General features: G+C 33.5%; 1 long non-coding RNA gene across 1 annotated transcript in view; it reads right to left on the bottom strand.

The window, feature by feature from the left end:
* The window catches only part of LOC114013653 (uncharacterized), a 200,491-nt gene that overhangs the window by 73,638 nt on the left and 102,011 nt on the right, over positions 1 to 24,842 (bottom strand). The window contains exon 2 of the long non-coding RNA XR_003556758.2: positions 22,411 to 22,511. This is a non-coding gene — a long non-coding RNA (uncharacterized LOC114013653). The remainder of the gene's footprint in view (positions 1 to 22,410; positions 22,512 to 24,842) is intronic.

Genomic DNA, 24,842 nt, shown 5'->3' with positions numbered 1-24,842 from the left:
AATAGTTTGGAATCAGCTTTTGCTGAATCACCCCACACTCCTTTTGGTGGATCATTCATACTCCAAAATCTGCCATAGTATAAATTGATGTACATCACACATACCACATGAAGACCAAAATTTTTCCTTTTTTTTTTCTTTACATTGCTGAACTATAAGCATTAAAAATGTTATGAAAACTAAAGAGGTAATATGGGTAATGATGGATTGGTTTAAGTTAGATCAAATGTAAACCCTTCATCAGGTGCAGATGGTATCACTAGCATATCATTGACTACTTGCAGTTTTGGGGTATCTTTTTGCCTTTTGCAAGACACCTTTTAAAGAAAGTGAAATGCCAGAGGTGGTGTATTTTCAAAGTGAATAAATGGGAAGTAAAGAACAGCAAAAAGACAATGGGCAAATTAATCAGTCCTGTTATATCACAGCAAGAGTTGTAACAAACACTACATGAAAGTATTGAGAAAAGAACATTGGTCATAAATATTATTTCCTTGTACTTGTAAAGACTGATAAAGGAGAATCTGAACATTAAGTCCTTTTTCTCTAAACCAAGTAATTCTGTAGCAGAATACTTAGTAAAAATTGCTGGAAACAGAATCACAAAATCACAGAATCACAGGCTGGTTGAGGTTGGAAGGGACTTCTGGGTGCACTGGCTCTAACACCCCTGCTCAAGCATGGCCATCTACAGCCAGTTGCCCAGGACTATGTCCTGACATTTTTTTTGACAGGAAGGATGCTCCACAACTGCTAGTGCAACCTCTGTCAGTTGCCCTCACAGTAAAAAAGTGTTTCCTGATATGCAGGATGAACCTCAAGTGTTTGTTTGTGTCCTGTCCTGTCACTCTTGTCTTCTTTACACCCTTCTCTCAGATATTCAGACACTTAGCAAGATCTTTCTTGAGCCTTCTCAAGACTAAACCGTCCCACCTTTCTAGGTCTTTCTTCATAGGAGAGATGCTCCAGTCCCTTAATCATCTTAGTGCCCCTTTGTTGGACTCTCTCTAGTATCTACATATGTCTTTTGTACTGGGGAACTTAGAACTGGCCACAGTACTCCAGATGTGGCTTCACCAGTGCTGAATAGAGGGAAGGGAACCTCTCCCTTGACGTGCTGGCAACACTCTTCCTAACAGTATTCTGCAGTCCAAGCTACTGTTAGCTTTCTTTGTGGCAAGGACATATTACTGGCTCATGGTCAAGCTGGTGACCACTAGGACCCTCAGGTCCTCTTCTGCAAACCTTTTTTCCAGCTTATTGATTCCCAGAATAGACTGGTACATGGGGTTGCTTCTCCCCAGGTGCAGGACTTTCTACATCCCCTTGTTGAAATTGCCTTTCATGAGTTTTCTGTCAGCCCATTTCTCTAGCCTGTCAAGGTGTCTCTGGATAGCAGCATGACCTTCTGGTGTATCAGTCACTGCTCCCAGTTTGGTGTTGTCTGCAACTGCTGAAAATACATTCTGCCCCATCATGCAGGTCATTAATGGAGACGTTGAACTGGATTGGACCCAGTACTGACCTGTGGGGGTCAGTTACTGGCCAGACAGGCTAGTTACTGGCTGCCAACTAGATGTTGTGTTACTGGTCACCACCCTCTGAGCACAGCCATTCAGCCAGTTTTCAATCCACCTTGCTATCTGTTCATCCTGCCCAAACTTCATCAGCTTCTCTGTTGCGATCTTATGGGAGACAGTGTCAAAAGTCATAGATGTATTGCAAAGGAGGATTTTATAGGTGAGGTTCCTCAGTGATTTCTCAGTTTGTCTACATGTCTGTAATTTAGTAATGGACAACTTCTTAATTTCTCTGTCCCTCTATAGTTTGTTAAACGGAGGCAATGGTACTTCTCTTTCTGCTGATGACATTTGTGGGGCCAAGTTCTTAGTTTTGAAGCTTCCATTAACAGTTGTGACGACTTATTATAGACTTGTATTGACATTAATAATATATATGTTTTATTTATCAAATGATTTTTTTATTGCTTTTTTATTGTTTTGGGGTTTTTTTTTTGCTTTGTTTTGTTTTTAATACCTTGTGGTGACTCAGATACTGCTGTTGGGCTGTACAGTAAGATATTGGTCACCTAAGTGCGACTGCAAAAAACAAAACCTCTGTCTACCTAGATGGGAGGCTTATCTGGGAGCTATTATTTTCTGAAAATATTATTCATTTAGTGTAGCTAAACTAGGAGAGCTAGACTGAGAGAGGGAAAGAGAATAGCTGGAGAGTATTCATAATGTAGTCTCCCAATGAAATATCTGTTAATACACTTTAATTATCCAAATGATTAATAAAATCAATATGTATTCTCTTTGTGCTTATTAAGAGACAAATCTTCCTGACACATCTCTTACAGAGAGCGATACATGCAAAAATAAATTCTTAACATGCTAATCTTATAAATAATATTAAAACATTTTTAACCAGGGAGTAGTACTGTTGTGGTTAAATCTCTCTTCATATATCATTGGTTAATTTGCATGTAAGAATAATGGGTTAAATAGAGCCAAAGCAAAACAAACACGTCATCAGGTTCCATACTACATAGCCAGAAGCACAAAATCTGGGTGTCTGCTGTGAAAGAAATATACCATGCTGTGTCAGTGGGAGGCTGAAAACCGCGGAAACAGAAGTTTAAATTTGAAAGTGAGAAATATTTTTTCTCTGACTCTAAATTAAGTAAATCGAGATTATTGATGTGAGGAGAGTGAGGAAGATTCATAATTTTAAAAGAAAGAAAGAAAGAAAAGAGAGAGGAGGGAAAAATAGAAATGATCAATGTCTTCCTTTCCTTCCTTCCCCTCTCCTGCCCCCCCCCCCCCCAATTCCCCCCCCCCCTTCCCCCCCCGGGGTAATAAGTAGTCTTTTCCATGCTTTTTTCACAAAAGAAATCCAGAAATGTGTGGATGCTTTGGGACAAGAAGACAGGATAAAATCATGTGTTAAAACAGTAAATGCAAAAAACTACTTAGTAGTCATCATGCTTATGTACAAGACTATTTTAATCATTATTTTTCTGTCAGGAGGTAATATTTTTCTTTGTAGTTTATACCAGAATTATTTGGAATATTTTCTTTCTCAGAACTCTCAGACTGTACTCTTTTCTCAGAACAGATGTCGATAGCACCCAGGTTAAATAAAAATATTCTTCCAAGACAGGTACCAGAGCTGAGAAAAGAGTACAGTCTGAAAAGTTTACCTTCAGTGGGAATTGATCTAGAAAGTCTATTTTTCAACTTTTTATTGTATCTGTGGGATAATTGGTCATCTTGAGCTGTTGTGATGAATTCTGTATTTGGGTCTCAAGAAAGAAACATGTAATCAATTGTTTTCATATATATCAGAAGTAACCTAGATGGGCTGATTAATTTTGGCAAGGATAATCTGCCGGGGATTGCAACAGAAATTCAATCTACTAGGGGAGAAATAAGAGACGTGGTATACGTTCTGGGTCACAAGCCACAACATTTATCACTTTGAATAAAACAAAGGAAAAGTTTTAATGTGGGTGTTGCACATCCCCAGTCACTATTATAAACTCTGAAAGTGATCCTTTTCTTTTTCACTCTTAGTTTACCTGTAGACTATGACCACAGAACTATTTCCAAAATGTTCCCAAAGATTTCACACTTAATTGTCCTTAGAAAAAAAGGAGATTGAAGATCATGACTTCAACTGATTGATTTTTACTTCATTTTTTTCAAAATTCTGGCCTTGCAATCTTTAAACTTAGACATACCTAATTTTACAGGTATCATATAAGCAGCACTACTTGTAACTTATTTTTCAGAGGCCTTGTGATTTTGAATCAACTTATGCACTGTTCTGCACATGCTCATTTTAATGTTACACATATATACAAAAGACTACAGAATATATGTTATAATTTCATATGCAGTGGTCTGGATGGGAAAATAAATAATTAATGTAATAAGCATCTTCTTATTTTTGAGATTATTAATGCCATTCAACTATTTAAAAAAAAAAAAAAACAAAAAACAAAACTCTGAGTAACTGTTGAGACAGAATATACATTCATTTATTGTATTAATAATACTGTTACTTTGTGGCCAGGTAATGACCAGGAATGGGGAGACTTGGATAAGTGAAGTATTTTTCTACTAAACTAGTTTGAAAGGAAGAGTACATATTTCAGTATCAGTGGTATTCACAGATGGGTCTGTAGCTTTGTCAAGGACATTTTTGAGACCTATATTTGACAGTGAAACCAGAAAAGATTAATTCTTTTGTGTGTGCTTTGATGTTGTCCATAATTTATAATTCTTCCTTTTGCTTTACTGGTAGTAACTTTTAAAGTAGTACAGCTACATTGATAACACTAATTCCACAGCACAGCAACTGTACAAATTTGAATGGTGAAGAGCATGCAGAATATAAATGAAAAGGTATGAAACAGCTGACTGACTGCTAGAATGAGTGGAAGACAAAATGATGGATAGAAGCCGAGGACATGAGCAGCATTCAGCCATTCAGGAGTCGGGGAAACAGTGGATATGCTGGTACCATAAGATAAAATAAATTCCAATGGAAGTGAAATGTGTTTTCTTCCCCCAAAAGATGAAGAAAGGTATCATATCTGTTCCAAATAGATATGAAAATTTAAGTGATGTTTGGGAACATTTCAGTTTCCTCAGTTTTAATGAAATGCCTTGATGGAATTCACAGTTTTCCCTTGCTCCTATTTACTTCTATGCCAAAATAATAAAGGGGTAGTGAAATGAGAACATCTGCATTTCAAATGAAATCTCACTGAAACTTCCAGAGTTGTAGGTCATTCCAATATTTCAGGTTATGTGCATCTTAACTGAAAAAAATTATTTGAATGTTCATCTCAGTGACAGCAAACAGGTGAAATAGCTGAGCTTCACGGTAAGCTGCCAAGTAAACAAGGAAGAATATTTTAGGAAACAGTTTCTTTTTCCTTTCAGAAGTCCATTAGTTTTGTTACAGAACTCTGAAACTGTTTCATGTAGTCTAACATATGGGATATTTTCTTGCTCTTTTCTCTAGTTCTCTGACTTAGTACCTCTCATTTCTGCTACTTGAATTCCCACTGTTAGATGTAGGAAGGGTTTTGATATTTTTCAAAGTAGAAAATATTTTTAAGTTATTAGCCTGGGTTTTGTAATATGGATAATATTTTTAAATATAATCAGTCATTTATTCTTCATCACTGCCTTTTATTTAAATGTAAATCAAAAAAAATGTTTTCTAATTGATAACACTAGTGCATCTGCATGGTGTTTCTAAAAACAAGTCTGTTCTTCATTTTTAACATTGTCTCTGGATGGAGAAAAAAATACTGATCTTGTGATAAGGCCTTGGTTACTCAGCAGACTTATATTTTATGCTTATACACAGTAGTACAGTGATGAATTTTCCTCTAGATACAAGTCTACTACCCTTTTTTGCTTCCAGTTTGCTATGGTTTAAATTTGTTCTCATTTTCTGATGCATCAAAAAGAATCACATGAAAGGTGAACAGAAACTCCACACTGACATTTTCTACTTTCCACACAGAATTTAGGATTTAGTGCTTGCTTCTCTGGACCCTTGATGTAAGTTTTGCATAAGACATTCATAGGTATTAATTAATGCTTTTCATCTCTAAATTCATGTTTCCCCCAAGCAAACACTGTATATGAGTATAGATAACAGCCTACATACAATATGTATACATAAAAGTTTGGGTGAAAATGTGTATTTTACTTTAAAAGTTTTGATCACTTTTTATGTGAGAAAACTTGAGATGCTTCCAATCTCTCTGGACAAATTTTCGAAGGAGCTCTATAGTTCCTTTTCATTGTTGTTTTATTGAGCATTTCTCTGAATGCATGGCTATATTCATTCCATTTTTGCAAGCTTCAACTGGAAAAGGCATAATTTCCTTTTCATTGCAATATACAACCTTGAGAAAAAATTTACATTTTATTATACTACACTGTTCCAGAAAATCTGTCTGTCTGGTGCTGCATTATTTTTCATTTTTCTAGCTTAGTGAAGTCAATGATTACAATTTTAATGTTACTTATAAGCCAGTGAGGTGATGGCAATGGTATCAGGAGACTTCCCTACTAATAAAATAATGAAAAACAAGGATTTTCAGAGAGAAAACTAGCAATAGACATATAATAAAATTTGTTCAGGAATTCACATAATTCTGTAAAGATAATCTAACCTAACAGAAAGCAAAAGAATAAAAACATATGAAAAACTTACATTGAAAAGCTATAATAAGGAAGATCTTGGATATCCCTCAGTTCTTCACTTCAAGGCTTCTAAGATCATTGAAGTAGATAGACAAATATGAGACTGAAAGGATATTTGAGGGTGTATTTTAAAAGAATTTTCAGTTTCATCTGGATTCCCCTGAAACCCAGTCTCTGAAAGTAAATCATACTCATTTTTCTTTTCCTTCTCCTGTAGCTGATCTACATAAAAGGTTTATTTTCTTACTTTAAATATGATCCAGAGCTTGCAGATAGCAGTACAATTTGCACAGAAGACAATGCTTTTTTTATTGATATTTGGGCAGTTCTTCACACATAGATTATTCCATGGCTATCTGGAAAGTGATGATGTGACTTTTATACCAGAAACTTGTTTTCTTTCTTCTAGTAACTTGTCTCTGAAGCTGTAAATTTTGTGTTAGCTGAAATCCATACACAAGGCAATCTCTTGCATCTTTTTTTTTTTTTTTTGACATTTCACTGAACACTCTTGTTTAATGCTTGATAAGAAGTTAGACTTTTTTGATGAATTGATTTTAAATCTCTCAATGCATTGATGTAAGGATTTTCATTATTAGAATGCCTTCATTGATTGTCAGTCTGTGTATAATCAGATGCATCTTTTTTTTTTCATCGTGTTTTTTTCTTTTATCTTCAGGTTATTAATTTCTCCTAGTTAACTGCTTATACATTATTTTTTCAAAGCATTTTATTCCACAGCCAGAAGCACTTTTATGAGGCTGCTTTTGTGTGGAAATGCCTTCCCTGTTACATGAAGTGGCAACAAAATACACACTAACGAGCATATTGGATTACTTAGGCATTCTCAGTCTTAATGGCATGTTAATAGAAAGAAGGAAAAGAAGAAAACAAAAATGTTACAGAAACTCCAGCTAAAGTTGTGAGATAGGTTTACTTTAAGGTATCTAAACTACAGGTTCTTCAAGGCATCTGCTTACTATGTGTTAACATTTACTCTGATTATATATGTGTATATTTTCACACTTATATTTCAAAGATATAAATACACCTAATATATATTTATGGTTTATATGTATGTATATGTTAAGGGGTTTTTAACGTGCCTTAAAGTTCATATTGGAAATAATTGTTTCACAGTGTGTATACATATATATGTGTAAACTATATATATGTATGTATTTGTATATGTATAGTTTCCATTTTGTGAAATGCTTTTCAGGGTCATTAGTGAACCAGGAACATACTGGCACATTGTAGTGATCCAGCTGGACTGCAAATGTCTTCATCTATATAGACAGCCTAATTTGCCATTGGTATATAAGGGGGATGGTTGCAGGTAAAAATTCCAGTTCATGAGAAATTTCATCATTCTCCTTGGACTGGGGATGTAGTTAAAGAGTTCCTGCCAAAAGCCTGAACACCATAACTCCTCAGTGCTTAGAGAAACTCATAGGCTTCTACCAGATTTCACTGAAAAAAAATTCTTCACTGTCAAGAATATTTTTACTCATTAGCTACATGAGAAAGTTTATCTGGAGCAAAATAAGCAGTAATACAACTAAAGTATGGGTCCTAAATTGTGCTGTGCTTAACCTTTTTTGACAGTCCCTCTACTGCATGCAGTCTATGATAACTCAAATTCTTGTCCAATGTTATTGCTTTTGGTCAATGAAAATTAATAAAATTAAAGCCCAGTATCTAGTATTATACTTGTACATTCTGATTATTGTCTGTAAGTGTTCATGGTTTACCCCCCTCAATTACTGTATACAGGATTAAGAATTTATGCATGTCTGTCAGCAAGTCCTACTAATTATGCATTGTAGTTGTGCCTCATCTTGCAAATAAGAACTCTAAAGCCTGTGATTTTAAAACCTCTTTATGTGAGGAAAGAAATAAATATCCATATACAGTTTCCAGGTTCCAGCTGGAATGCCCTGAAGACTTTTACTGTCCTTCAGCAGCCACTCCAGAAAGGGCAGGGATTCTTGGTCTTGAAGGATAGCTACCCTCCTCAACTCATAGTGTCACCATGACTGATTGTAGGATTTAAGCTGGAAAAGCAACTGGAAGGTAGACTACCTCTATTTTAAGAAATTACACCACCAGTTACATTCTCCCTTTCAAATGCTTGTGAAGCTGGAAAAGGAAGTCACAATGGTGTCCCTTTGTGGTTGGGTGGTGCTGTATCTACATCTATATGATGCCATTATTGCCATTTTTTAAAGGGCATAAGAAGAATATCAGTGCCTCTTGACAAATCCTGAAGTTATTTGAAATTCCTCATTAAACATTTAGTCTGTATACTCTGCTATCATCGTAGCCTTCCATTTATCTACAGTGAGGTTTCATGCACAGGGAAAAATATATCTTGAATCATATTTTTATTGCTTTCATTGTTTTATTTTTACAAGTGAGTTATCTAACTAGACTATCGAAATTTAAAAATACATATTGTCTTTGTAATACTTGAACAACAAAAAAGAAATTATTAACAAGGATTATCCTCTTATTATCACTGATCTTGGGAGGGGGAAAGAAAAGAACATGAGGTATCTTCTTGAACAAATTTTCATCTAAAATATCTAAATAAGTGTCCATCTCCATCTATATCTACATCGACACCTACATCTATCCATCTATCTATCTATATCTACATATATCTACCAGACTAAAAAGTTCTTATGGTACAATTGTGAAAATACAAATTTTTCTGTTCTTTAGCAGCATCCTTTAGTGTTCCACTTTATATTCCTCTAGTGTCACATGGAAAAAAGTTGGTATTTCCATGTTACTTTTTTTTTTTTAAGTAATTCTGAAAGCAAACATAATGCTACAGTTTCTTTTCTTTAAGCCAACGCAAACAGTTTTGGGTTTGTGTTTTGATCTAAATTTGCATTTATAATTCAAGATACTCTGAAATAAAGATACAATCTCAATGTATCAAGGAAAGATTTCACACTGTAGTATTAATTCCACAGCAAATCCTTGGTACATCTGGTAATTGCATAAACACAATGTGATACTATAATAACAGGTTCTTATATCTCAGTATGTTGTGAGTGTAGGCTGAATGGCTTTTGTCTGATCTGGCAATTATATGTGATGTTGACACTCAAGACTTTTACAATACTTTCCCTTTCTGGTGCGTATGAACTCTCACACAGACTATAAAGAAATATTTTGTATGAAATGATTACATTTTTAGCAATAGCTTTGTATTTTGTATGTTTGTGCTAAGCCTATTATAAAGTAGTCCTTAGCCCCAAGACCAGGTAGTTTAGACAGTAATAAATGTACTAAGTTGTGGCTAAAGTATGTGAGGAATTTTATCTGAGTTAATATGTTGTGCAATGTTTATGTGAAAACTACACATTCTGCCATGTACTATAACCCATGATGTTCATTATATAGTTAGGAATTAAATAATATAAAACAATAATTAATATATCTTGGTAAAACATCTCCTATTAAAAGCAAGCATTATCAGAATATGTAAATGATAGTGTTTTCTCTGCATATATAATTGTTATATAGTATATATTTTTATATATATAATGTATATACATAAATGTAGAAATAATTATAAATGTAGAAAGCTATATACGTATATTGGAGAAGAAAGTGACATACAAGAAGGATTTATGAAATGAATGATGCTTTTATTGGGATTGTGTCAAGGAAAGAGAATCCTGGAAACATAATAAAACAGGTTTAAATCACACTGTGCCAATTTTTCATATTTCTTTTTGGTGATCAAATAGAATTTCAGGGAATTGTAGATTAACCCAAAGGCTAGAAGACAAAAAGAAATATTGATGAGTGCTTCTTTTATTTAAAATATTCAGCAACCAAAGGTAATTTATTACTTGGGAAGGGAAATTTTAATATGTATAGAAAAATATTGAAGTTGTCGTCTTTTCTTTTTTTTTTTTTTTTTTCTTCTTTCTCTCTTCTTCTGTCTTTTTCTTCTTTAAGGGAGAAATGAAGCTTCCAGAAAATAAGGGCTTGGGGGGTTTGGCCTAGAAGATTTAATAAAGTATTTTTACACAGCCTTATAAACAGTTGAACTGGCAAAGTTCAGTTAAATCATCTTGCCTTTTAGATAATTTGATTAAGGAGTTGAGATTTTGCAAACCTCTGATTTTTCAGTAGGCTGGGGTGTTATGCTAAAGAACAAATATATTGATCTGTAAATTACCTTTATCATCAATTAGATGACTTTTCTCTTACTGTCTCAATTATTTGTGATCATTCTTCAAAGACTATCCAGTTTTAATGAGCACAAATTGAGCATTTTTTGCTTATTCTCTACTTTCAGTCTTGAAAAAAATATACTTAAGTGCTATAAAGAATATTTTAGATATTTTCAAGTATGATATAAATATCAGAAATCAGATCTTTAAGGAAAGAAAAGGTGGACAAAGAAGCTTCAAAGAAATATTTATATATATTTAAGAAACTTACATTCTACATGTAAGATTTTATAGATCCTGAATTTGTACATATGATACATCCTTTTTTTCTGATTGGTGGAGTTTAATTCTATATTCTTTTACATGAATGGACTGGAGCACCTCTACTATGAGGAAAGGTTTAGAGAGCTAAGACTGTTCAGCCTGGACAAGGCAAGGCTAAGGAGAAATCTTACTGGTATATATGAATACCTAAAGAATATGGTGTGGAGAGGACAAAACCAGGCTCTTTTCAGTGGTGCCCAGTGACAGAATCAGAGGCACTTGGCACAAACTGGAACACAAGAGATTCCATCCAAACATCAGGAAACATTTAATGTGAGGGTGACTGAGCACTGTAACAGGCTGCCCAGGAATGTTGTGAAGTCTTCCTGCTTAGAGATATTAGAAAACACATCTGGACATGTTCCTGGGCACCCACCTCGAGGTGGCCCCACTTGAGCTGGGCGGTTGGACCAGATGACCTCCAGAGGTCCCTTCCAACCTCAAGCACTCTGTGATTCTGTGAATAGTATAATATAATGAGGTAATCTAAAGCAATATAAACTTTAATGCATTAAAAATAGTCAAAATTTTACTGGATAACATAACACCATTATCATGCAAAACTTCAGGATTTTGCTTGATAAATTTCTTATTTTGTTTAATCAGTCATGTTTCAAGATTAAAATGCAGAGAACTCTCACTGTGCTGTTTGTAGTGAGTTACGCACACTTTTCTAATTTAAATGAAATAATGATCAATATAAAGAATTTTATCTATAGAAACCTTATTCTGTGATGTTTCAAAATTTTATTGCTAGGCTTCTGAATCCAGGATGTTTCACAAAACCTAAATTGAATTTAATTTAAATACACAACATAAAATAGGAAGAAAAGCTATTAAGGGTTTTCTTATATTATTTGACAGACTACTCATGTCATAAATCAGCACATGATATTAATTCATGTGGCAGAACAAATACATATTAAAGACCTAAAACTGTATAAAGCATTAAAGCTACCTTTCATTATATTTTTTTTAAAATGTTTCATGAAACCTTTTTTCCATCTAGTACAAAGTAATAACACTTTATTAAAAACTATATTATAGTCACTTAATTACTCAATTAGAAGCAGCTTTCCTTTCCTATTGAATGTTTTTATTCATAGATCTTATAAGAATGCACATTCACAGAGTTCAAGCTGACCTTCTATGTTAAGGTGTAAGAATATGAAATAAACTTTCCCTGCCCAGGTTCTACCTTTTCACTGTATAACCCTACCATTTTGCTTTTGCTGGATTCTAATTTGCAGCTTATACAAGTTGGAAGTTTTGGTGTTTTTTTTTTTAACAATTAGTTAATTTAGAACATGACATTTATTGTGTTAAAATATTAAATTGTGTTCTATATTAAAGGTGTCTACACTTGAAACCTTAGTAAATGGTCTTCTTTCATGTGGAGAAAAAGGAAGAAGGAAAGAGTGCTTTAAATTGTAAGCTAATGAAGCATAAATTTTTCATTATCTAAATCTGTTTGAGTGATAAAAGGATAAAAGCCTAATCATCACCAGAATTCCCTATTTTTGTATTATTCTACAACTTCAGATAGACAAACCATTTACAATGTATTGTAAAAGATGACTTAAGAATGAGATTTCATTTATGCAGGTCTCAAGTATATGATAGTGCCTTTTGAAAACAAGATTGCTTTAGCATACTTGATAGCAGTATTATTCTTTCTCTAAATACACAAAACTACTGGTAAGGAGAAACAAATACTGTTTCATTTTAAAACAATGGAATAAAAACATGTCCTTTGAAAGTCAGAATAAATTTTAGAGGTAGATGTATTGTAACTGAAATATGAGTAATTCTTTACCGCTCTCATTCAGTAGCTGAAAACATTATCCTTTCTCCCTTCATCCAGTATTTGCTTGCTTTTCTTCCTAAAATCTAACCAGTTACCAAGAAAAAACCATGAGGATTTTTTGTTAGCTTTATAACCAAGAACTCAGATAATTTCAGAAGAAGCAAAAACTAATGAGGTTTCATTAACAGGGTTAAACCTACCAATTTCCATGGGATGAGATTGAATTAAGGGAAGGCAACAGAATATTTAAAAACAAACAAACAAACAAAAAACAACCCACAAAACAAAAAAACCAAAACAATAAAATAAAACAAAAAGCTGCAATTTTCCTTGGCAACACTTCTGCACCACACTGTTAGTTAGCAGTAGAGAACTAGTAAATGCCATGTTTATTTATAGTCTAAATTTTAAATTTACACCAGAACATAACCATTTCTTTTTAAGACTTTAGGACTTTAGGACATCAAGCAAGATCATCATGCTCAGTCCCCCAAACAGCCACATGAACAGTGTTGCACTGGAGATTCCAGGACTCTAATTCTGCAAGACAAATCTCCCTTACAGAAAACTCTTACTGGTGAGAAGATGGTGGAAAAACATGAGAATTAGGTTAAACACAGTGATATTCCTGGTGCTTTTGTCAGGTAGATCTTGCTGGCATGACACACATTGATAAGAACCCTCTTGAAGTGGTTGCTGTGTCAAGCAGAACTCTACAAAGGTTTGTTGTGGATCTAGCTCTGTTCAATATTTTCATATATAATTGATAATGAAAATAAGAAATTTCCCTTTCCAGACAACTGAAAAAAATTACAAGATAATAAGCATGCTCTAGGACAAAATCAGAAATCACAATTACCTTGACAAATTGCAGAACTGTTCCAGAACAACAGAACGCTTTTTATTAGAGGTGTATGCATTTACACACAAATTATGTAAGAGTACCTCTACACCTAGTGCAGAAACAATCAAATGCATAAATAGAGGCTGGCAAATGACTTGTTCGTCTTCAGTGATTTCTGAAGGTGATCTAGAGGTGTATGAAGAGGGGGAAAAAAACCAGGAAAACATGTAAAGCCAATACCTGACTCCGGCCATGACTGAAAGAACCATCCTTAGGACATTAAGACTAGTTTTGGGAACTGCTGTCTAAAAAAGTGTGAACAAAATGGAAAGAGGTTAGAGAAAAGTAACTGGAATTAGTAAAGCTTTCACCTACATATTCTGTCATGAAAACCTCAAGTAGTTTACCCTCAGTGGAAAACTGAAAGGAAATAAAAAGGTTTTTGAACACATCATAGGCCAAGGAAAAAGGAAAATTATCCTTCTCTATAACTGAGATTAATAGAACAAGAACTAATATGCTGGATTTAAAAAGTTCAGAAAATGAAAAAAAGTGCCAAGAGCAAGGATGTTGAAGCATTCTAACAGTCAGTTCCTAAGAACAGGTTAGGAAAAACTGGGATATTCCTGACATCTAATTAGTACAACTAATACTGGCCTTAGATGGGAAACTGTTATACCAGCTCCTAAAGCATCTTTGAGAGCTGTTCTCTTTTGGTGTGGAAATGTGAGCTGGTTCTTATTTCAGAGACATTCCAAATAGCTCATCACTTTAAAACTTTAGAGAGTGGCACAGAAGCTGTCCCAGACAAAATATTCTTGTAATTTTAAAATGTTAGAGTGTTTGCAAAATATATGTGCTCCTTTACAGTTTGACAGTTACTAGATAGTTTGCTGTAAATACATTTGAATGAGGGCAGAAACAACTACAGTACAGTTACCATCAGAAAATGGCCACCATTGTCTTTAAGACAACCTGTCAATCACCACTCATCAAGCTTAGCCAGTTGTTGGGCTTTGGTCAAAGTACAAGTTTTGTGGGTTCTGGAGCTCAAGTTCTTTTCACGCATTTTGTGCTGGGCCTTTTTGTCTTGTTTTAGGGTTTTTTTTGGTTGGTTGGTTGATTCATTGGAGAAGGGTGGGTTTTATTTATTTTTTTCTTCTAAATTTAGGAAGTTTTTTTCCATGCTTTGATCAAAATGAAATGTTCCAAGTTCAAATGTCAAGTCATTTGGAAGCCCCATTTCCATGTCACATTACTAAGCTTTACTGTTTTAAATATAAGGTGACATTTCTAAACTAAGAGGTTCAATTACTTCAGAAGAAAATTCTCCCATCAGGGAAAGTACACTGAAAATTTTACACATATTTCAATATAAACGTTCTTTAAAATCTAGTACTGTTTTTCTGCTATAGTTTTTCTACTGCTAAAATGCATTTCTAAAACATACTTTATTAATTAAAATTCATCAAGTAGGAATCAGTTTTATCAGCTATTGAAAATGTATGCAGATTTCAATAATCTATTTCTGCATAAAATCTTTTTGCCCTTTTCACAGCTAAGCATGAACAGATTTCAGAAACTGAAATTGCTTAGAAATTAGTAATACCTTACTAAGTAAGTGTTACTATTGAACAAGTAATTTCTGTTTAAATTAAAATAATAATGAGAAATCCCCTGCTGCCATGCCTTCAAGAACTTTGAAATCACTGTGGACAAGTGATGATGATGGTGGTGCTGGTGGTGATCTTTGTTTTTAGTGAATTAGAGAAACATACAATTATAGACATCTAAACCTCTTGAATGTCTTATTTGCTCACACAGTATATTTCACAATTAATATCTCCTCCATAAATTCCACCAAGGTATCTTGATAAAATAGAAAGGAATACCATGAACCCACCTGAAGAACTATGAAGTAAAAAATGATTATATAATAACTAGTTAATATTTTTAGACTTCGCAATAAACATTCAAGTCAACAAAACAATGGTATAATTATTGTGCAAAACAGGAATTTCAACTAATGTAGAGTCTTAGTGAATATATTATTTGCTATTCTAAACTAATAGCATATTCCCATAGCACCTGAAGAAATGTATTAATTACTAGAAAATAAGAAACAAAGTTAATTTAAAATTTATTCTTAAAAAAAAAAAAAAAAAGAAATCCTGACTTGAGCAACAGTCATGGTATAGAACTGCAAAAATACAGGTATTCATAGAATTCTAGAATGGCTGAAGTTTCAGGAAAGCTAAAGGCCACTTAATTAAACCTTGAAGCAAACAATGTTTTGATGGTTGGCAAGAAGAAAACTTATTTACGGTGTATTCCAGTGTAAAAATGTTTCTTACTAATATTTGTTGCAAAAAATCCTCACTTCTTTCCCATTCCATTTTCCTTCTCCCTCTCCCACTCTTGCCTTGTGGTTGCCTCCTCACTTCTGGCATTAGAACGAACCCTCTGAGATGTGAGTATGCAGGAATATTTTTTTCTTCTTTTTTTTTTTTTTTTCTTTTGCCTATTGTAAGATCTAAGCTTACTAGGCTGAATTAATTAATTAAGGGGTCAGATGAGTACATTATGGTGCAATAGAGCTAGAAGTAATATACTGCTGAGAATACAAAAGGAATTAAGGAAAAAGGACTGGTATCTCCAGTGAGCTGTTAGATTTGCTCAGCTATATCACTGCTCTGCAATCAGGTATTTTTAATTTATATATATATACACATATACATATATGTGTGTATGTGTGTGTGTATAGGTTGTTTTTACACTTCATATTAATGGAAATTTTATATTGAAATCAAGAAACAAAGAAGCATTTTAGAACACTTATTATATTGTTACTTTTAGAGGCATCTAATCTGCAACTGTTGTCAGTGATAAGAAGAGAAAAAAACCAAGAGAAAATATAAAAATATTGTAGCCTTCTTATGGGGCATTTTCTTTGCTAAGAGATAATAAAACATTTTCTTATTGCATATTTTGAAACGTCTCTAATGCACTGCCAGGAAAGCTCCCATCTCCTCAGTAGGCAAGAAGCACCTTATGATTGCAAGTCACTTCTTTCCTAAGAGGAGCGATAACGTCTTCATTTCTTCCATCTTTGTGCAACTCCACACAATGAACCAGGAAACAGTTCCACAAAATTCTAGTCTGATTTACAGGACCTGAGAGTATACAACCAATAGTAACAGTCACAGAATATTAAAAATAAAAAATACATTAAAAGACAGAGCAAGGAAGCAAAATTTGAGATAGTTGTCAAGATGCAAACTGAAGAGACATTATTTCTTGTTCAGACTAGAAAGATGAACAGATTGCTATTAGCCAATTATGAGAGCAGTTATTTTAGCATATTCAGAATTTGGTAAATTTAGCTTTATTTAGGCTATAGTCTTTCTAATATATCAGAAATTATTCAGTTACAATTTATCTATTATATTTCACTCTCTCTTTGTAATTTCTATCACATAGTGTCAGCCATTAACTTAATAGTACAACCACTGCCAATTTGCATTCACAGGTAATAGTTAAAGGATAGGAAGATCAGATTATTTCCTCATAGTCCCAGAAATTAACAGCCCTACCCTATTCCCTATCTTTTTTAAGTAGAAAAAAACTTAATCATAACATACTTTCAAGATCTTTGCTTTTTCTTCTACATCAATGTTTTCCCTTGGTGTATTCTCCTCTTGGAGTGGCATTAGTTTTTAGTTATTATCTGTAATAAAAGTACCTATCATAAGTACACTTACTCACTAGGCAATATGCTCTGAAAAATCAAGTTTATATGATCTTTAATTTCTTTCACTCTTAAGAATGTTTCTCTTACTGTCTGTATCTACTTTCAGTTCTTCCACATTATAGTTATCTCTTCAGTCCAGCAGCCTAAGATACAACACTCTAGTGTTCAAGGGTGTAGTGCTCTAGCATGTAGAGTTCTTGCTCAGGACATAAGCATGACCATGTAACTCCAGGGATCATAAGAAAAAAAAAAATCTTGCAGATTTGGATTTATACAGATGCTCTATGAAAAAGAACACTTTTGGGAAATCAGTTTACAATACAACAACATTCAAGCTATCAAAAAATAAACTAAAAAGAGAGTGAATGGAATAGTCAATGACTTTTTTCAATTACAAAAGTTGTTAAAGAAAGCTCCTGTTGACAGGCAACCATTTTACAGAGTAATACTCTTCTTTGCAAGGTGACTGTTAGATATATTTTTCCTTGCTCATTGAGTACAGTTTCCTGCCACTAAATAACTGAACTTAATTTCTCAATGTCAAACCACTGCTGCTCCCTGCATTCTATACCAGATTTCAAAGCAGACTATTTGTATTGCAGAAACTGTGTGCAGTATTTTACTAAAAGGGCAGTTTTCTTATTCATCCTACCAAATAATTAAAAAATATTTTTTTTAAAAAAGTAAATGTTGGTCTGTTTAGTCAACTTTTGTTAAATAGGAAATGATCTTTTTGATAACATCTCCCTTTCTCTCTCACACTTTTAGTAATATAACTCTTCACATCCTAACCTTTTTTGGTTAGTGAACTTTACTGCAAGAAATCTGTGTCCCTCTGCTAAATTATAAGTATAGGTATGCTAAAGTTCACATTTTTTTGATTGTTCTAATGAGATTAAGTCTCTACAAGCTACTTTTATATCCTTACAACAAAACAACAATGTTTAGAGAAAAAAAAGTTTGGGATCCTTTCCCTTCTGTAAATAAGTCTTGCAATGCAATTTTATAACACAAGATCCTAGCCAGCAGTCGATAAAATCTAGAGAATATCTGCAAATCACAGAGAAATAAAAGACTTTAAGCCACTTAAAATGACTGCTGGATTATTATCTCTCTTCTTATGAATTAACTAAACCACCTAAGAACTAAAAATTACTGAATTAGCATTATCAGTATTTTAAGATTTGAAATATGAGATTAGAACCTAACCTCAGAATCATTTAGATTTTCCATTTGTTCTCATGCAGATTTTCACTAGCAATTCAATAATTTCTTATAACTAAAAATGGTTTTATTATGAAGTTGCAGGATTTTTTGAAATAGCAGAAATGTCAGAAGTACTAAAATGGTTTTCATTCACATAGGGACTTTCAGGCTGGGAGATTGCATCTTCACCCAAACTGCATTCAGTAATTGTAACAAATTCCCTCCAAGCTTTACACCTGAAGCAGATGGAAGAAGATTGCTTCAGGAGATCAACCCTTTCAAATTATAATAGTTTATGATACTCATCTGCATTTTAATCAGATATAAAGGATTTATTCCTGAAAAACATCAAGAAACAATATTTTCACCTCCTGAAATGCATCAGAGTTTATAACAAATCAAATAAAATATGTTGCACATTTTCACTATGTATATCTTTCTCTCTGGTGTATGCAATATTACATAGATAAAGGTGTTGGTGATTTTATTAGCAACTACATATAAGCTTATGAAAATAGAAACCACAAAGTGATTTCATATGCCAAATCCACTTTGTTAAGAAATTAACTCCAAAAAAAAAAGATGAATTTACGATTGCATCAGATAATGTTATTTTATTCAAAATGCAGTGAAATACAATACCAGCAGATAGATAAAGCAGATCATGTACAGTGAGAGACTAGGAAAACAGCATAATTTGAATGTACAGAGAATAAAGACTTGTCATGTTTCTTGGTGTCACTAGAGAGAGTGTCACCATTTTTGTCATGCACAAAGACTGAATAGAAACATTCACCACACTTTTCAGTATGTATTGTGTTTCTGACATATAAGTACAAGACTGATATTGCCAAAATATTCCTATATTAACAATTATTTCAGGAAAATTGTGTTTTCTGTTGAATAATAATAACACTTTTTTATTCATAAACTAATAGTAAGTGAAGTGTAAGTGAAACTAAATGGCCTAGAAAAAACTGCATGTCAGAAAATTACTAACAAAAACTTATTTAATTCAACTATTGAAGAAAAATAATTTAAATAAAACTATTAAGAATCCATTTGAAAACCATTTTATTTGAAGAATAAGTTAGTACTAATGGGCAGCAAAGGTTTTGGAAAAGAAATACAGACCAGAAATGTGTCTCCATCACCTCGTAAAAAAATTACCTATATTGGTTGCCAGAAAAGTTGAATAAATTATGATAATACCTATTAATACTAAATGAATGCTTGGTTCCTAAGTAATCCTTACCTTTTCTTCATCCAATAAATTACTTTTAAAGTTTTCACTTGTTCTAAGTATCTGAAGCATAAATGGACATAATGATGTAAGAGTCTTATCAGCTTCTAGGCTCAGTTTTGACAGGAGCTATGAACATGTGCTTCAAAAAGATATAAAAGTATAGTGCAATAATTAATTGACAGTAATCTGGATGAAAAAGCCATCATTGTCATAATACGAGGTCTATGGTAGGGATTTCCTAACAGCTTGGTTCAGTAAGGGTAATATTTTTTTTAGTCCAGAGACTTCTCCACTATCAATTTCTTGACACTAATATTAATGCACAATCACTACTTTTATTATTCTAGGTTGTAGTTTTGATTATGATAATTTTTACTCTGCTTATGAGATTCAGACAGAAGCATGTTCGGTCACATTCCCTAAACTTCCAAGATAAGTATGAACTCTGTTTCTGCAAAGTATATTACAGTTTGACAGAGAACTGTGTGTTAATTTTTAATACTGATACCTCTAATAGACTAAGTGAATATGGACCTTGTGTAACAATTCACTTTGTTCCACTGAAGTATCCAGTTCCTATTTTTCTTCAGATAGAATTACAAATGAAACCACCAGTAGAAAATGTTAAAATTCTTGTTAAGGTAACAGTTATTAGAAGATCCACTTAGCAACATTTTTCACACTGTGATTTCTCAGTATGGATGCATTGTATTTCTAGAGTTATTTGTTCTACAGATTTGCATGTTTCTGTAATATTGACAAGGTGTCTTATTTTAACACAATATGTAAGTATATTGGCAGGTCAGCTGAATGTCAGAAGAGGCAACACATGAATGACACAGTTTGAACTCATGACAAGACTGATACTACATTCCTGAGAAAACCAAAGTTTTCAATAATTGATTTTACTGGTGTTATGAATTGATATTGGTTTTCCATGTGAATACAGAAAACATCTATAGAAAAGATTTAAGCAGATCTGAAATTAGGATAATTCTAGAAGAAAAGTTAACAGGAAAGTAAAAAGATTAAAACAGATCTCTAGTATCACTGTGTGCTAGTGGAAAAAGACATTCAAGCCAGATTTCATTAATGGCATAGCAAAGTCAATCAGAAGAATAATAGCAGATCAACAGGTAAGTATAATGTTGATATAGCATTTCGGGAAAATACATTTGCTTCAAAACAAAGTGATAAAATATTTTGTAAACAGTAGCTTACATAGTTTAGAACAGTATTTTTAAAACTTTTTTGGTTTTATGAGTCATTGAACATTTTTTGCATAATCAAGGGAACAGTTTCTGTCAGGAGGATTTGGGAATTCTGTATAAAGATAAGGAATGTTTTTCAAGTGTTTTCAAACACACAGACACAGAACAGAATCATAGAATGAATGGTGTGGGTTGGAAGGGACCTTCAGATGTCATCTAGTCCAACCTACCTGCTATAGGCAGGGACATCTTTCACTAGATCAGGCTGCTCAAAGCCCCATCCAACCTGACCTTGAACACTTCCAGGGACAGGGCATCCACAGGTGCTCTGGAAAACCTGTTTCACTATCCCACCACACTCATCACAAAAAAAAACCAAAAAACACCAGAAACCACAACAATCTAAACCTACCCTCTCTCAATAAATCATTACCCCTTGTCTTATTACAGGCCTTGGTAAAAAGTCTTTCTCCACCTTTCTCACACTACAAGGCTGCAATAAGTTCCCTCTTAAAGCTTTTATTCTCCAGGCTGAACCACCCCAACTCTCTCAGCCTTTCTTCATAGGAGAGATGCTCCAGCCCTCTGATAATTTTCATGGTTCTCTTCTTGACAGTTTCTAATAAGCCCATGTCTTTCTTGTACTGGGGACCACAGTACAAGAGAAAAGTCTTATTTTAATAAACAATACTCCTTGGAATATGTTGTATATAACTAGCTCTAAAAGGTCTTTTTACGGCTCTCATCAGAAGCAAAAATGTTGATTTTTAAATTATTCATAAATTTTCTTTCTCCTTGAGGCAGTATCTGACCCACAAATATGTAAAGGATGAAAAATGGCTCTCTGAGAGATAAAAGAAATACTGATTTATATAACATTCATTTAATTCCCCTTGATTTATATTAATGTGTTAAGTAAGCCTTTTACGTATTATGTTTGTTCTAAAAGACTGATTATGTAGCTATTCTTTCTCCAATCTGCCTAGCAAAATCAGGATATTTGATGTCACTGGTTTTACTGAGCCTTATTTCACAAAGGATATTTAGCATCACGTAAATGACCAAGCCCTGAAATGACAGCTCTGTCAGCCTTGTGCTTATTTAACCTCTTCCATTTCACTTGATTACTTCAATTAAGGTTGGCCAGTCTCCCTTTTCTGCTTTAGAAAAAAACACCCCAAATAAAAAAAAAACAAAGAATTACATTTGCCTTATTTGTAAATCCACATATGAAGCAGGTTCCTTAGCATTATACAGAGCACCCCGTATTTAATTTGTCCTCCTGTCACATCTAGTAGACTTGAAAACTTGAATTCTTGTTTTAATGATGACAAGTCATAGAGAGAAGAATCTGTTTGCAATTCCACTTCTCTATTTCCTTTCTATAGGTGTGTGTGTGGTTTTTTTCTTAACTTACAACTTAGAAACTACCAGAAACAAATTAAAGCAATACAGTTTGGAACAGATTACAAAAAGCCCCTCCCTTTGCAATGTCAGATGTTTTAATACATAATATTAATAACAATGCCTCCTAAATACAGAGGTTTCTAATGTCTTAAAGCTTTAATGTTTAAAATTTCACTTACCTTTTAACCTTGCCAAATCTAGCAGTTACCTGAAGGGCTTGACTGTAAGTGTCAAGGTCACACAATGAAATCCAAGCTACAGCTGCTTCACTAAGAGGAGACTGCAGAGAAAAAAGAAATCCATGTAAATCTTTCAGACTACCTTTTTTCACACTGTCTTTTTACCCAGCGGTTCACTTTACAAAATCATTTTAGTGTGCACAAAATAGCTAAACTTGGTTAGGTTAACATTCTGCTTCCTGGTGCTAACACAGGTTGAACCATGCACTGTGAACAACTAATGCATGAGGAGAAAAAAATTTCAGAGAGGAAATGGATATTCTGTGGGCAAAATCACAGAATTTGTATTCCTTACATGTGGTGACAGTTCTGGGAGAATTCATACACGTCTCCCTCATTGTTTCAGTAAAGCAGTGACATTTCCATATGCATGGAAAGATTAAAGCTGCAAAAGTGCAAGATAAAATTTGAATAACCCTTTCTTTCAAACTAGAATAGAGCAGAACCATGGCTGTGTATTATTTTTTGTTTCTTATTTATGTGATGAAGTGTTTTAGTGGTCTAGCTGACAAACACTTGCACACAGTCCATTTAGAATAACAAGGGAATGACAGAATTATCGTTCTGAATTATGAATGCTTTGGGTTGGAAGGGACCTTTAGAGATTATCTAGTTCTTTCTCACTAACTTGCTCTTTTTAGTTTGTTTCCAAAAGTAGAAATTAAATTTGGGGTGTTGTTTGGGGAGAGAAATACTTCTGCTTTATAGCAAAGAAATACTCAGATATTTAAGAATCTGGAAAATGAGGAACTAAGCTGTTCTTACTTGCATCTTATCTATTAGTAGTTGACTTTCCACTAAAACATGGTGCCTGAAGTTATATATGTCATGTGATCACACCATACAGTCATATAGAACCTATGAAACAGCACCGTCCTTCATTTACTAGAAGTTTTCTGAAGCAGAGTTTGAAAAATATCTTGATTGAAAAATTAGGGCATAACTCATCACGATTCAACTTTCAATGAGATGACAGGCCATTCAGACAGAAATGTGTTTTCTATCAGCTCAAATCAAGCAAAAATGTTTAGCTGAAATATAACAGCTGAGACTGCTACCCCCAGTGATAGGATACATCTGATTTTAATTTTCCTTTTGGGAACTCTTTATGCTGACAAACATAAATTCTTAATAGGTAGAAAAATATACTTCCAAATGTATCTGGAAATTGTTTTAAAATAATTTTTTTAGAGGAAATGTCTCTTTACATTGGACTTAGAAATAATTTTTATGAGCCAAAAATTTACTAAACAATAAAACAAAATTCAATGAGTGGAATGATATAACAAAATTTACTAAATTTTCTCATACTACAGTCTATCTATCCTGTTCTTTGTGAAAGAGTGTTCTAGATTGCCATTTAAAGTCTAGATTAAGAGTTGTATTGTGAGTAACAGGAGACACCTTGAGAAAAAAATGGCTCAAAGCTTGTAAAAAGCAATTAAGAGAACATGCATAAACTGAAAGTGCTTCAGGTACTTTGAATTTGGATTTCTCACAGGTTCTCATAGGAGACAAGAGGGAGAATTTTGGAGGAGAACTTGAAATTGTCCAAGTTCTTATCCCCTGTTAGGGCTAATAATTTATACACTGCAAGCAACAGAGAGAAGTGTTCACAGAAATCACACCATACATTTAATAAAACCACCTAAACAGGTATATTACATTTCAGTAGTTCTGTCTCTTGCTCATTCTGCATATTTGATATTCTCTCTCATAGAAGAGATACAGCAAACTCTCCTGAAACACATTACTGCAACACAGTAACAAAATGTGTGTATAATTCAGCTGTTTCTTTTCTGTTTAAACATGCATAAAATCTGTAAAACACGGTCATAGAGCTTGCTAAACTTGGGTAGGTGCCTTTAAGAGACAAAGAACTTCAGACTTTTATTTCTTCTGTGAAAAGAATTACAAAAGATGTTACTCCTGATGTGTTTAGTTAATGTGTTAGTTTAGTGTCATCTTACTATTAACATCTCACAGAACAGGTCAGATTTGTCCAGCGGTCACTCATTCGTTTGGTGCTCAGCATCACTTTTCATGTAGAGAACAGTCTTGGAACTAATAGATGTAGGCTTATGCGACAGTATCAGACAATATAAGCCTCTAGATGTTTCTTGCCAAAGTAAATAGCACAAATGAAGATCGCAAAGTAGTATGATAAACATAATTTGTCTTAGCAATTCAGATGTAGGGTGGGGTTTTTTTGGTTAAAGTACAGGAAAAGTAAAACTTGTCAAAATGAAAACAAAGTCAAAAAAAACCCAGTATGGGAGTCTCTCTCAGAAGAGCTTATACATATAAAAGAACTAATTCAAGTTTATCCATAAAAGATTTTCCTCCTTAAACAATAGGCTTTATTTAAGTTC

This window comes from Falco peregrinus, chromosome 6, assembly GCF_023634155.1.
Source record: "Falco peregrinus isolate bFalPer1 chromosome 6, bFalPer1.pri, whole genome shotgun sequence".
NCBI lineage: Eukaryota > Metazoa > Chordata > Aves > Falconiformes > Falconidae > Falco > Falco peregrinus.
The sequence above is the reverse complement of the archived record's forward strand: the minus strand, read 5'-3'. Positions and strand labels throughout refer to the sequence as shown.